Below are 15,285 nucleotides of genomic sequence, written 5' to 3' on the forward strand. Positions count from 1 at the left end.
GTAGAGAGAGAGCCAAACCATATCATTGCACTCCTGGCCCCTCCCAAATTCATGTCCTCACATTTCAAAACAAATCATGCCTTCCCAACAGTCCCCCAAAGTCTTAACTCATTTCAGCATTAACTCAAAAGTCCACAGTCCAATGTTTCATTTGACAAGGCAAGTCCTTTCTGCTTATGAGCCTGTAAATTCAAAAACAAGTTAGTTACTTCCTAGATACAATGAGGATATAGTCATTGGGTAAAAACAGCTGTTCCAAATGGGAGAAGTTGGTCAAAACAAAGGGGCTACAGGCCCCATGAAAGTCCAAAATCCAGTGGGGCAGTCAAATCTTAAAGTTCTGAAATGATCTCCTTCAACTCCATGTCTCTTGAGGCTTCCACCCTCTGGAGCCACAGCCCAAGCTGTACCTTGGTCTCTTTTAGTCATGGCTGGAGTGGCTGGGACACAAGGCACCAAGTTCCTAGGCTGCACACAGCACAAGGACCCTGGGCCCAACCCAAGAAACCATATTTTCCTCCTAGGCCTCCTGGCCTTTGATGGGAAGGGCTGCTGTAAGGACTTGTAACATGCCCTGGAGATATTTTCTCCATTGTCTTGGGGATTAACATTCAGCTCCTCGTTACTTATGTAAATTTCTGCAGCCAGCTTGAATTTCTCCTCAGAAAATAATATTTTCTTTTCTATCACATTGTCATGCTGCAAATTTTCTGAACTTTTATGCTCTGCTTCCCTTATAAAACTGAATGCCTTTAATAGCACCCAAGTCACCTACTGAATGCTTTGCTGCTTAGAAATTTCTCCCATCAGATACACTAAATCATCTCTCTCAAGTTCAAATTTCCATAAAACTCTAGGGCAGGGCAAAATGCTGCCAGTCTCTTTGCTAAAGCGTAACAAGAGTCACCTTTGCTTTGGTTCCCGACAAGTTCCTCATCTCCATTTGAGACTACCTCAGCCTGGACCTTATTGTTCATATCACTATCAGCATTTTTTGTTGTTGTTGAGATGGAGTTTCAGTCTTTTTGCCCAGGCTGGAGTCCAATGGCACTATCTCCGCTCATTACAACCTCCACCTTCTGAGTTCAAGCAATTCTCCTGTCTCAGCCTCCCAAGTAGCTGGGATTACAGCAGGTGCTACCACGCCAGGCCAATTTTTTTTTTGTTTTTTTTTTTAGTAGAGATGGAGTTTTACCATTTTGGCCACACTGTTCTTGAACTCCTGACCTCAGGTGATCCACCGTCCTTGGCCTCCCAAAGTGCTGGGATTACAGGTGTGAGCCAGTGCACCTGGCCACTATCAGCATTTTTGTTAAAGCCATTTAACAAGTCTCAAAAAAGTTCCAAAGTTTTCCACATTTTCCTGTCGTCTTCTGAGCCCTCCAAACTGTTTCAACCTCTGCTTGTTACCCAGTTCCAAAGTCGCTTTCACATTTTTGGGTATCTTTTTAGAAACATCCCAGTCTACTGGTACCAATTTACTATATTAGTCTGTTCTCATGCTGCTGATAAAGACATACCCAAGACTGAGCAATTTACAAAAGAAAGAAGTTTATTGGACTTACAGTTTCATGTGGCTGGGGATGCCTCACAATCACAGCAGAAGGTGAAAGGCAAGGAGGGGCAAGTCACGTCTTACATGGATGGCAGCAGGCAAAGAGAGAGCTTGTGCAGAAATACTCCCTTTTTTAAAATCATCAGATCTCGTGAGACTCATTCACTACCAGGAGAACAGCCCAGGAAAGACCTGCCTCCATAATTCAATCACTCCCCACTGGGTTCCTCCCATGACACATGGAAATTGTGAGAGTTACAATTCAAGATGAGATTTGGGTAGAGACACAGCAAAACCATATCTCCTTGTACAGCAAAAGCAATCTTGAGCAAAATGAACAAAGCTGGAGACATCATACTGCCTGGTATGCAAACCTACCACAAAGTGAAATTAATGAAAATAGTATCATTCTAGCATAAAAGGCACATTGCTCAATTGAAGAGACTAGAAAGCCCAAAAATAAATATACACATTTACAATCAATTGATTTTTGACAAAGATTCCAATGACACACTTTCAGGAAAGGGAAATTTTCAATAAATAGTCCTGGGAAAACTTGATATTCACATATAGAAAAATGAAATTAGAACTTCATCTCACACCGTATACAAAAAAACTCAAAATGGAGCAAAAACTTAAATATAAGTCCTAGAATTGTAAAAATACTAGAAAAAAAAACATAGAGAAATATGTTCATTGTTCTGGGCAATGATTTCTTAGGTATGACCCCATAAGCACAGGCAACAACATTAAAATTAGGCAAACGGGATTACATCAAACAAAAACACTTCTGCTCAATAAAGGAAACAATCAACCGAGTAAAGACGCACCTTACGGAGTGGAAGAAAATGTTTGCAAACCGTATATTTGATGAGATGTTAATACCTATTATATACATGGAACTCAAACAACTCAGTAATAAGAAAACACAGCTTAATTTAAAAAATGGGCAAAGGACCTGGATAGACATTTCGCAAAAGAAGACATACAAATGGCCAACAGATATACCAAAAAATGCTCAGCATCATTAATCACCAGGGAAATGCAAATTAAAACCACATTGAGATATTGCCTCACATTTCTTAGAATGAATGTTATCAAAAAGACAAAGGATAAGAAGTGTTGGTGAAGATTTAGAGAAAAGGGAACACTGGTATACTGTTGGTGGGAATGTAACTTAGTACAGCAGTGTGGGGAACATTATGCAGGTTTAAAAAAATTAAAAACAGAACTATTATATGATCCAGCAATCCTACTATATATATACCCAGGTATATATCAAAATGATATAAAATCAATATGTCAAAGAGATACCTGCCTTCCTATGTTCATTGCAACATTATTCACAATAGTCAAGATATGGAATCAATTTAAGTGTCCATTGTCAGATGAATGGGTAAAGAAAGTGTGTTATATATACACAATGAAATACTATTCAGCCTCAAAAAGTCAAGGAAGTCTCATCATTTGCAATAACATACATGAACCTGGAGGACATTACATTAAGTGAAATAAGCTAAGCACAGAAATGCAAAAGCTTCATCGATCTCATATATATGTGGAGTCTAAAAAAGTCAAAGAAACAGAGCAAAATGGTGGTTATCAGAGTGGTGGGGAGGGGGGTGAAATTATGTGGGAGATTTGGTCAAAGAACACAACATTTCAGTTAGGCAGGAATAATTTCAAGAGATCTATTGTACATCACGATGACTACAGTTTATAACAATATATTGTGTACTTGAAAATTGCTCAGAGGACAGATTTTACGTATTCTCACCACACACAAACATATGTTAGTAACGTGTATGTTAATTAGCTTGATTTAGCCATTCTGCGATGTAAACATATATCAAAACATTTGGTTGTATACCATAAATATTTATGTAATTTTTGTCAATTAAAATTTAAATACATAGATGAGATTTTTTGTTTTTATTTTTAGCATTTATTAATATTTATTAATACTACAAGATACCCTAGGTTCATCCTATGTATTTTGTGTCCTATTCCTTGAATAAATAAATGAGTTTCCCAGGGAGCTCTGGTTCCTTGAATTGGAGAATGGTATTAGAAAACATGATCTAATTGCTAGGTATGTTGTTGTGATTCAGTGTCACTGAATCGAGGCCACCTCAGCTGACAGTGAAAGGAAACATATTTGAATATACACATATCTAAAAAATATTTTCATATTCAATCTTCATTATTCACCATATTTAAGCCAAACATGAGTTCCTACTGAAGTTTACTGCTCTAATCCATGGCCACATGAATCATTCTACCTTGGTCTCCTCGTGTATAAGCTTTCATTCAACAATAAGAAACCTGAATTTTATAATTCACCATCTATTTACTTAATTGTTCAATTTTAGTGTACATGCACAGTAGCGTCAATACTGCTAACATATTCTCATGGGAGACAACTTTTCCACTTGGAAACGGTGCTTATGTGCATTTTTAAAAATCTTCAGTATTACAGGCTCCACTTATTTCCAAAGTTAGTTTGGTTGGCACTTTCTCCATCTACCCCCTCAATGAGTTTGTTTCATATATTTGTAATATCATTAGATTCTTTTGCCACATGCTGCATTTCATCCTGTGATCTCTGGTTCTCCTAAATGATTTTCACTTAATTGACATACATTAAAGTTTAATCTTTGTGCCATAAAACTCTATGGGTTTTGACAAATGCATAATGCCGTGTATCTAGCATTACAGTATCATATAGAATAGTTTATTTGTCAATAAATGTCCCCTCTGTTTGATTTACTAAATATTCCTTTCTTCCTTTCCTCAGATCCCTGAAAGTTACTAATCTTACTTTCTTCATAGTTTTGTCTTATTCAGAATGTCATAAATTATATTGGAATTATAAGATATACAGCATTTTCACACTAGCTTCTTTCTTTAAGAAATGTGAATGTTTATTAATGTCTTTGTAGCTTGATAGTTCATTTTTAAAATCAATGAATCATATTATATTGTATGGATGTACCACAGTTTGTTAATTCTCCTTCAGAAGGACATCTTGATTGCTTCCAGTTTTGGCAATTTTGAATAAAGTTGCTATAAACATCCACATGCAGGTTTCTGTGAGGACATAAGTTTTTAAACCAGTTGGGTAAATACCTACAAGTGAGACTGAAGGACATATTGATTACTTCCCATTTTTGACAATTATAAATAAAACTTCTATAAACATTCTTGTTCAGGTTTTTGTGTGGACATAAGTTTTCAATTTATTTAGGTAAATACCTAGGCATGCAGCTGCTGACTCGTATGGTAAGACTATGTTTAGCTTTGGAGGAAACTGCCAAACTGTCTATCAAAGTGGTCGTACTATTTTGCATTCCAAATAGCAATGAGCGAGATTTTTTGTTGCTCCACATTCTTGTCAGCATTTGGTGTTGTCAGTGTATTTCTGACTGAAAATTTGTCCTCACATTCCCAAATGCTGGTTTGAGGATTTTTAATTTATTTTTGAGCATAGTGCTGTAGATTTTTGAGATTCAAGATTGTTTTGGGGGAGTGGAGGGAGGAAGATATTTCACCAGCTAATACACTCTTATTCATATGTTCTGTTTTTATTTCTGTATATGGTCAGATTTTCTGCTATTCCTATTCATTTTTTGAAGAAGTTTTTAGTTCAAGAATCCCCTCTACTCACTTGTGTTGTTTTTTGTGCAGTTTCTTTCATGGATGGAGTTGGTGGTACACGTGCAGGGCAGGGCGGAGGGCAGGTGCTATGTCTTATTTCTTCCTTGTTTCTGTAAGATCCTTAATTCCTTCTACTGTTAAAAAAAATTCCTATTACAACCTCATATTAGACTTTCACTTTATTACTTGATTTTTTGTCATTTTTTCTATGTCTTCTGCACACCTCCTTTCTTCATACGTTCCCTTAACCTTTCTCTACCCCATTCTCCAGGTTTGCAGCAATAGGCAGAAGCTCTGTTAAGATTTTTTAATCTACTTACAGTTAACTTAGAGGTGGTGCTATAGGCAGAATCTCTATTAAGATTTTTTAATCTACTTACAGTTAAAGGTGGTGCTGTTTTTTAAAAAATATTTTGGTAATGGTAAAAGTATATTCTTTTCATTCATATTATGAATTTCATGGGGAGGATATGGGGAAAATCTGAAATCAGGCAGTTACCATTGTCTTTAAAGCCTTAACTATGACTTACAAGCAGGGTTTTCAACACCTCTGAAGTCACTGGGCCTGGATGCAGTTGGATAAGAAGGTAATACTGTAAGCTTTCAAAGCCTGAGGCTGCAAGTCCTATATTCCAATATTATACCTAGAAAAGTGAAACATTTGAAAAGAAGTTAGATGATTAGATGAATGGATGGATAGACTAAGGTATATGGGTAGACAGATATATTGTGATGATATTTATCAGAGGCAGAGGGATGATGGAAAACTTTTCCAGCAATGTGGAGGATTGGCTGGTCCTATCCATTGTCTAAACAGAAGGGAATTAGAAAAGAAGAAATTTTCTGTGGAAAAGAGCCTGATTCAAGGTGTTTCTCTGTCCACGTATTCTAATGCAGTCAAATTAGATTGGTAATTACTGCCAACAGTCTTACTCAGTTTGGGCTGCTATAACAAATACCATAGACTAGGGGTAGGGAGTTTAAACAATAAAAATTTCTCACCATTCCGGCAGCAGTTCTCTCTTTGTTTTTTTTTTAGAGAAGATAGCATTTTTGAAGCATCCATCTCTTAGTATGGGCGTGTGTAGTGAGTCCAAGGTGCCAGCAGGTCTAGTAGCTAGTCAGGACATTGTTCCTGGTTTGTATGGCCATCCTCTCCCTGGGTCCTCACATGCTAGAGAGCAGAGATTGAGAGAGAGAGAACAAGGTCTCATGTTTCTTCTTCTATGGGCACTAATCATTTAGGAGGGCTCCACCCTCATGAACTAATCACGTCTCAAAGGTGCCACCTCCCAATACCATCACATTAGGGGTTAGGATTTTGACATGAAGTTAGGGGACACACAAACATTCAGTTCATAATATCAACAACACCACCACCACCAACAACAACAAAATAGCAGCAAGCCAAAGAAAGAAGTTTATTTTATTTTTAGGGAAAGCAGTATTTTTGAAGCATCCATCTCTTTGTCAGTAAAAGAGTAAAGGTGTTGGATCTGACCTCTGCCCCAGCTCTGGAGGAGATTCATACCTTGTCCAAAAGTTTCTGGACCAGTACATTGGCAGACAGTCTTTGTATCACCAGCGAGTAGAGAAGATGAGGGCCTGAGAGAGAAAAAGTGTGTGTGTGTGTGTGTGTGTGTGTGTGTGTGTATGTGTGTGTGTGTGAGAGAGAGAGAGAGAGAGAGAAATGAGACTAAAGGAATGTGGGCAGCCTGCACTTTCACTTCTTGGCAAGGACATAGATGTTTTCCCTGGTAGAAAGGACACTGTAGAAGACAGCGTGCTAAAAGTACATTGAGAGTTCCCTAAATGAGCAGCTATTCCAAAGCAAGGCAAGTTAGACAGAAAATGGGGTGGCTTATTCCCTGAGGAGTGAAGGGACAGATGAATCATTTCTTCACAGTATCACCCATGCTGGAGAATTATTCAAAAAGAAGCTTCCACGAACCTCTCAGTAATCCAAACATGTATGATGAAACCCCATCTCTACTAGAAATACAAAAAATTAGCCAGGTGTTGTGGCGCATACTTGTAGTCCCAGCTATTCGGGAAGCTGAGGCATGAGAATTGCTTGAACCCATGAGGTGGAGGTTGCAGTGAGCTGAGATTGCACCACTGCACTCCAGCCTGGGTGACAAAGACGCTGTCTCAGAAAATAAATAAATAAAGTTCATTTAAAAATAATCCAAACACGTGTCCCACAAGATTCTAGTATTTCTATGCCAGCAGCTTAGAGGAGGTCAGAAGCCAGCTAATGCTAGATGAGGAATTAGAGAGACAGAGGAAAAAAAAAGAGCCACAGATAACAAGCTTGTCAACTAGTCTGGATAGTTACTCTCAAAAGCAGACATTGTCTCACACACACAGAGAGCGAAAAGGTTCAAGATCATTCGTTCCATTTGCCACCTCCGTTATACACACACACAACCATATAATTGCATAGTCACAAATCACACTAGGTCAGACACAATCACACACACACAATCACACACTTCCTCACTCTTTGCCCAGATAATTTGCAGAAAGTGTAAGTAAAAAAGTAGAAGCCTATTATGAATAAGTAAATGAAATCTTTCATGGACACTGCATCCCAGAGTTGACTGTTCTATTCCGTGTCACTAAACCTAAATTTCTGCCAACAGATATTGATTTCCTTTACGTTGTAAACCTGTCCTGTTTACTTTCACAAGTTTGTGAGAAAGACAAAAAAAAGTACGTTCTTGCCATTTTAAGTAGTAAAATAATCATATTGCTATCAAATAATAATGCCAATAATAATAAAAATTATCAATTCTCTGTCACTGTCAAGTAATCTCAAGTTGAGAGATGTCTTATAGATTTCTATAGGAGACTTTTTTTCTGCTTTAGCTAATCTTCTTCTAGCCACTTTGACTGTGAGCTGGTGAGGAAGACTTAAAGAGCCAAAGGAAGAGGAGAAAAAAAAAAAGTTCATTAATAGTAGATAGAAGGTAGAAGCACATTTTAAAGACTATTTGGTGGATAAGAAAATCATATGTAAATTAGTTCAACCTTTAGGGAAGACAATGTGGCAATTCCTCAAAGACCTAAAGACAGAAATACCATTCAACCCAGCAATCTCATTGCTGGGTATATACCCAAAGAAATATAAATTGTTCTATTATAAAGATGCATGCACACGTATGTTTATTGTGGCATTATTTACAGTAGCAGAAACATGGAATCAACCTAAATGCCCATCAATGATGACTGGATAAAAAAATATGGTACATATACAGCATGGAATATTACGCAGCAATAAGAAAGAATGGGATCATGTCCTTTGCAGGAACGTGGATGGAGCCAGAAGCCATTGTCCTTAGTAAACTAACACAGGAAGATAAAACCAAATATTACATGTTCTCACTTACAAGTGGAGCTAAATGATGAGAACACATGGACACACAGAGAGGAACAACACACACTGGAGCCTATTGGGTGGGGAAGGGTGGGAGGAGGAAGAGGATCAGGAAAAATAATCGGTACTGTGCTTAATACCTGGGTAACTGACATGGTTTGGCTGTGCCCCCACCCAAATCTCATCTTGAGCTATAGTTCTCATAATCCCCACATGTCGTGGGAAGGACCAGGTGGAGATAACTGAATCATGGGAGCGGTTTCCCCCATCCTGTTCTTGTGATAATAAGTTGGTTCTCACAAGATCTGATGGTTTTATAAGGGGCTTCCTCCTTCGCTGGGCCCTCATTCTTCTCCTTGTTGCCACCGTGTGAAGTAGGACATGTTTGCTTCCCCTTCTGCCATGACTGTAAGTCTCCTGAGGCCTCCCCAGCCATGCTGTACTGTGAGTCAATTAAACCTGTCTCCTTTATAAATTACCCATTCTCGGATATGTCTTTATTAGCGGCATGAGAAAGGACTAATACAGTGACTAAATCATCTGTACAACAAACCCCCATTACACAAGTTTACCTATGTAACAAACCTGCACATCCTGCACCCCTGAACTTATAATAAAAGTTAAAGAGAAAGAATAGTTCTCTATGGCAGTTTAAAAAACAAAACAAACAAAAACAATAAGCTATTTGATCTCTTTCCATTTCAATCCATTCAACAAGAAACAACTTCTGTATTAACCTGATTGCCTACAGCTCTGACCTTGCTGAAGCCAGCTTTCCTACCTATATTGGGTGCCTTTTGAGGAGTCCGGAAGTCTTTCTTTAACATGTACACATGCCTTTTTTTTGGGTTTTTAATACATGCTAGGCACTATTTAAGAAACTACACATGGCTTTTTATTTTTAAAATACCCCAAATTACCCTGTGAGTTAAACACAATAGTTTTTCTGACATTAGGGAAGATGAACTGAGGCACGAAGAGACTAAATAACTTGCTTGTCACATAGCTGTAAGTGGTAAGAGGTAAGATTCAAGTTTAGAAAGTTTGGGTCCCAGACGTATTCTTTATTTCTAACGTAAACTGGTAACTTTTGTGGCCTATTCTCCTGTTTCCAAGCAGAGTCATTAGTAAACATCCAATTGTGGTGATAATCTGATTGCTTCTAAAATAAAAATCATTTCTGCTTGTGCTTATTTGTTTATAAATTCTCTCTCTCTCTCTCCTTCTATCATACATACACACACACCCCACCACCACCACCACCACCACTGCCACCACCAAATTCTTTTAACTTTAAGAAAGATGACTAAGTCTTTTAGTGCTTAATCCTTCTGTGCTCAATGAACTGTCTTTTACCCTGGATTTATTTTGCCATTAAAAATGGCATAGCTTAAAGATCCTCATTGCCAACCATTTAAGAGCACTCACTGGAGTAAGAATTATTCCATCCAAGGCCACCATGTATTAGCATTGTGTGTCCTTGGGTGAATTTTTTAAACTTTCCAAGTTTTAATTTCCTTTTCCTTAAGAAGAAGTAATTCTACCCATCTGAAATGTGGTTATGAAGATTATATAAGGTGCTGCACATAAACTCTAAAGCCTTTTGTAAATGGATGGTGCTACCGATAGCTGATTTGTCTTCTGTTCTCTGTGTCATGTCTTCATCTCTCCTTGAAAAATGAGATTTCCCTTGACGTGTCATCCCCTGCCAATACTCTGGATTTTAAGCAGCTAACCTAAGTTTCTCACATAGTAACTGCATCAAAGAAGTGAGAAATATGTATTTGAAACTGGATAAAAATTAGGCCAAAGAGTCACTTGGTGGAATTGGCACAAGGAAAAGTTCTAACTCATAGTCTGAGTTTGTTTTCTTTAGATTATAATGGTCACTTTTTTCTCTAGGTGCTTTTTCTTTTATTTCAGTATTATAATATTTTCACCTCAAGTCAGGACTGAAGAAGGGAAAAATGAAAACAAAATTAACTTACCTCTCAATTCAGCAAAATCTTTTTTGTCAGTTTTCAGGTTTCTAGTTCTATGTTTATATAGAGAGTATGAAATGGTAAAAATTGAAATTTCTACATGTCTTTATTGTTTTAGAATACTTATGTTCACTATTCCATATAAGTCTTCTCAATAATTTGTTTTGAGATAAATCAAGTAGATGGAATCATTCCTATTTTACAGATAAGGAAACAGAGACTCAAACTGGAGAAGATAAATCACTGGCTAGGAGCTCACAGCTGGTTAAAGAAACCAATAGACTGAAAGGAAAAAGATCCTCAAGGATAAATAAATATGCAACTCCCTTTTCACCTATGTTACTATTTGCAGCTTGATGAGAACTGTTCACTTAAGAGTTTCCAGCCAGGAGCAGTGGCTTACACTTGTAATCCTAGCACTTTGGGAGGCTGAAGCGAGTGGATCACTTAAGGTCAGGAGTTCAAGACCAACCTGGCCAACCTAGGGAAACCCTGTCTCTACTAAAAATACGAAAATTAGCCCAGCCTGGTGGTGTGGGTCTCTAATCCCAGCTCCTTGGGAGGCTGAGGCACAATAATTCCTTGAACCCAGGAGGCAGAGGCTGCAGTGAGCCAAGATCGCACCACTGTATTCCAGCCTGGGCAACAGAGCGAGACTTCATCTCAAAACAAAAACAAACAAACAAAAACAGAGGTTACAAACTTTGACGAGAGAAAGGATAACACATGAAACCCACCTGTTTGTTCGTTGCACTGGAAAACAGCATTCAAAAGACGTGTTATTTTTTACTCTGGCCGGCTAAAACTTTAAAGGCCCATATGAGATAGTATTTTAGTTGGTAAATGGTAGGTGTGGGCCCCAAAGAGCTGATCAAAATACCCTGGGGAGAAGAGAATTCTGTAGAAAGGAAGCAACGTTCAGTATGTGATGGATAATGATTACACTTACATACGTTTTGGTATTTGCGTACATTATTTGGTGATTAGCATATGTAATTGCTTTCTGACATCACACCTTAGCTTGCCTGTTTCATCTGCTTTTCTACTGAGTGCCACTACCAAATATTTAGCTAGAGTTCTGTAGTCTCTATAGAGCTATGCCTATGGTCTGCATCTGCCTTAACTGTTAGACTTCATTATATAACAGAGATGATTTCAGGATTTCAGAATAATCTTTGATTTGTGAAATCCTGATAGGGCACATTCCATTTTGCTACTATCTGGAGAGATTATAAATCATAGTGATTATAATGCATGGTAATAGAAGATAATTAGATTTAACAGTTAATTAGTATACTGTGTTGGTGCTACACAGCCCTAAAAATCATTTTACATGGCAGCACATCACCATCATGAATGTTTTTGCTGGTGTGTATCAGCAGTGCTCTAGCCTAAAAGACTGATGCTCCACAGAAAAGGTGGTGTGCCTGCGGGTTAGGGTCATTCACAAAAAACTCCATGAGAGTGATGCCTTTATTTATTTATTTTTTTGAGACGGAGTCTCACTCTGTCGCCCAGCCTGGAGTGCACTGGCGTAATCTCAGCTCACTGCAACCTCTGCTGCCTGGGTTCAAGTGATTCTCCTGCCTCAGCCTCCCAAGCAGCTGGGACTACAGGCACATGCCACCACAACTAGCTAATTTTTAATTTTTAGTAGAGATGTGGTTTCACCACGTTGGCCAGGCTGGTCTCAAATTCCTGACCTCAGGTGATCTGCCCACCTCAGCCTCCCAAAGTGCTGAGATTACAGGTGTGAGCCACCACACATATCTGGTGATGCATTGTATGCAACTCTAATAGACAGAAAATGTAAAGATTGAGATGTTGGGGTATTTGCAGGGAAACTTGCCTGATTGACCTTCAAGAAATTTGATAGTCTAATATTACTTTAGAAGTAGAAGTCTTATCAAGGTCCCTCAGTTTTGTAGATTCAGGAATTTGAACTTGTCAGTGTGGCTGATGTCAGTGGATTTAGGGAGATTGATTCATGCTGAAAAATCTCACAAGAGACTAAAGACCATAATGAAAACAATGTATTAATTTTTTTTGATAAATAAAACTTGCTTTCAACTCTTTGTTGGAAAATAATCATAGGTTAGCTTAATGAGTATAAATTTATAATAAAAATTAGTTATAAGACTATAACATTTAGTGTTATAATTGTTTTCTGTGATATACATTTTTGAGAAACAAAATATCAATTAATTTAAAACCTTTCCTTTTGATCAGAGTTTGAATGGGTAATTTAAAAATATGGCTATTTTCCCTCCAAACCTGATAGTATATGCTCAGCCTCTTTAGTTTGATTTGGCATAAAGTCTTGACTTGGTCTGAGAATTTTTTTTTTACTTATGGTCATTGTGTATCACTGTTATGATGTATCTTGGACTGATTTAATAGTTTATCTCTGACAGGTTATGCTTCTTTTCTCTTAAAAAATATTTTAGAAACATTTCATTACATTTTCACACAAAGCCCAGAAAACTTTAGGGACAGTTGAAATCAACAAAAGCAGTTGGAAAAGCTGAAAGCATCCGCATTGGTTCCTAATAAATCTAATATTAAGCACAATGGCATGAATGAGGACTTGCAGGTAATAATGAATGATGTAAGTGAAGAGTTTAGAAGACTGACTTGACCTGAACGAGTAAAAATATAGTGAAGAGTTATGCAAATCAATTAGTTGGATCCCAGGGAAAGATGGATTGGAGGTAAGCAGCTGAAGACATTCTAGAATGAAATACCAGGGTACAATTCATCCTGGAAAGCAGAACCACTGCAAATCCTTACATAGGGAGGAATGAGATACTCTTAGTTCAGTCCTGGAACATGCACTGATTGAGTGCCACTCTGTCTTTAGCCGCCTTCTGGGTCCTGGGGACATGAAGATGGATGTTAAAAGGTAGCTTCCTGCCCTGGTATCTAGAGGGGAAGAAAAACATCAAACAATTCTAATGAATTCATTAAATAATCCTAAGTGGCAAAGTGCTATAAAATAGTTTGGGTTTCATGGGAGGGTATCACAACAGAATTAAACAGAATCTGTGAGGGGTTGGGTTCAGAAGCAACTTTCTAATATTAAAAAAAAAAAGATGCATTTGCTAATAATAATGAATCTGCGATTATCAGCAGAGGATTAGGATGCCTAAAAAGTGAATCAGATATTAGTTGCTTATTGTGGGCACAGCAGATCTGAGATTCTTCCTTTTTAAAATAAGATTTTTAACTGCAGTAGCATAAGCCAATGTCCTTGGGAAAGCTTTTCTCAGGCTCAGTGAATGTTCAGAGGTGTCTGAATGATAACTGGTCTCCCTGGGATTCCAAACTCTTTCTAACTTGAGTGCATTTACTCAGTGACCCCGTGCATGTCACAAATTCCAAATGCCTATTTTGAGACTTTTCTGTTTTTATAAGTGTAGGTATGTGCAGGAATGTGGGAAACTGAGCACTAATGAACTGTACCCAGAAACTGAGTAAAACTGAGTGGGGAACACATAGCTGGTGAGACCTATGTCCTTTTTGCGGAGTCATTCATTCTGCAAATTGCCATCCATGTCAAAATGTGCAGACAAGATTGGGGTAGCATTCTAAAGAGAATGATGCTAACAAGCCATTTCCTCTCTTTTCTCTTGAGATTTGAAATGTCACCAGAGCCCTGAGATGCAATAGAGGATTTTAATGTACATTCAGATGTATGATTCTTTCTATTATTATTCTGGTTATTATTTTCATTATTCACATCCTATTAGCTTTTCACCTTGAGCTAATGTGACATTTCAGTGCCATGGAAAATCAATGAAGCAAAAATTTCTCATGCTACCACAAACAATTACTGTTGATTTAAGTACAAAGAGTAAATACCACATGGACAATATGGATAGAGAGATTAAAATGCACACACATACATACCATCCATTATTGAGAATCTTTTAAGTGGTTTTCCAAATTAGTGTTTTCTGCTGGGAAGAAAAGATTCCCTTATTGAATGACCATAACCTGAACTGAAACTTGCTTTCAGCGTAATTAGCTATGTCCTAACTTCTGATAATGATGCCAAACTTTGAATTTAATTAGACTCTAATTGCTGTTTTAAATTGTCTCCTATCTCAGACTTTGCTTTCTTTGCCATCTCATTCTAATTTTTTTTCTGTTTTTTTATTCATGCTGGTATAGAGATCACAATACCTAAGTTACTCACAAAAACTTTTAACAAACAGGGTGGCCTGAAAAAGGAAACACAGTGTTTTTCAGGGAGCTTCTTTTAACATGGATTTCAAGCACATTTTCAGCTTCTCCCGGGAAACAGCTATCCCATAATTCCTTTCAGTTGTGTGTTGCCACGTGGCTGAGTCATGGCTAATGAAATCTGGATTGAAGTGATCCTGCCCCCATAAAATCTTTCATGAGATCCTCTGTTCTCTTTCTTCCCCTGTCTGCTGGCTGGATGTTGATGTCCAGGTGACTTTGAAGGTCAGGTGCAGTTGCCAAGCCTCAGTTGAGTTTCTTTTCCCCCAGTCCCACCTACTGGATTTTCATTATATGAGTGAGAAACAGTCTTCTACTGGGTTAAGCTGTAGAGTTTCATGGTACTTCTGTTACAGCAGCTAGCATTACTCTAAAACATTTGGCAATGTCTCCCATGGCCATTGGCTAATGTTATGGAATACTGATATATCAGTCAGGGTTCTCAAGAAAAATAGGCCAGTGTGTGT

The sequence above is a fragment of the Hylobates moloch genome, unplaced genomic scaffold (assembly GCF_009828535.3).
Source record: "Hylobates moloch isolate HMO894 unplaced genomic scaffold, HMol_V3 SCAFFOLD_11, whole genome shotgun sequence".
Classification (NCBI taxonomy): Eukaryota; Metazoa; Chordata; class Mammalia; order Primates; family Hylobatidae; genus Hylobates; species Hylobates moloch.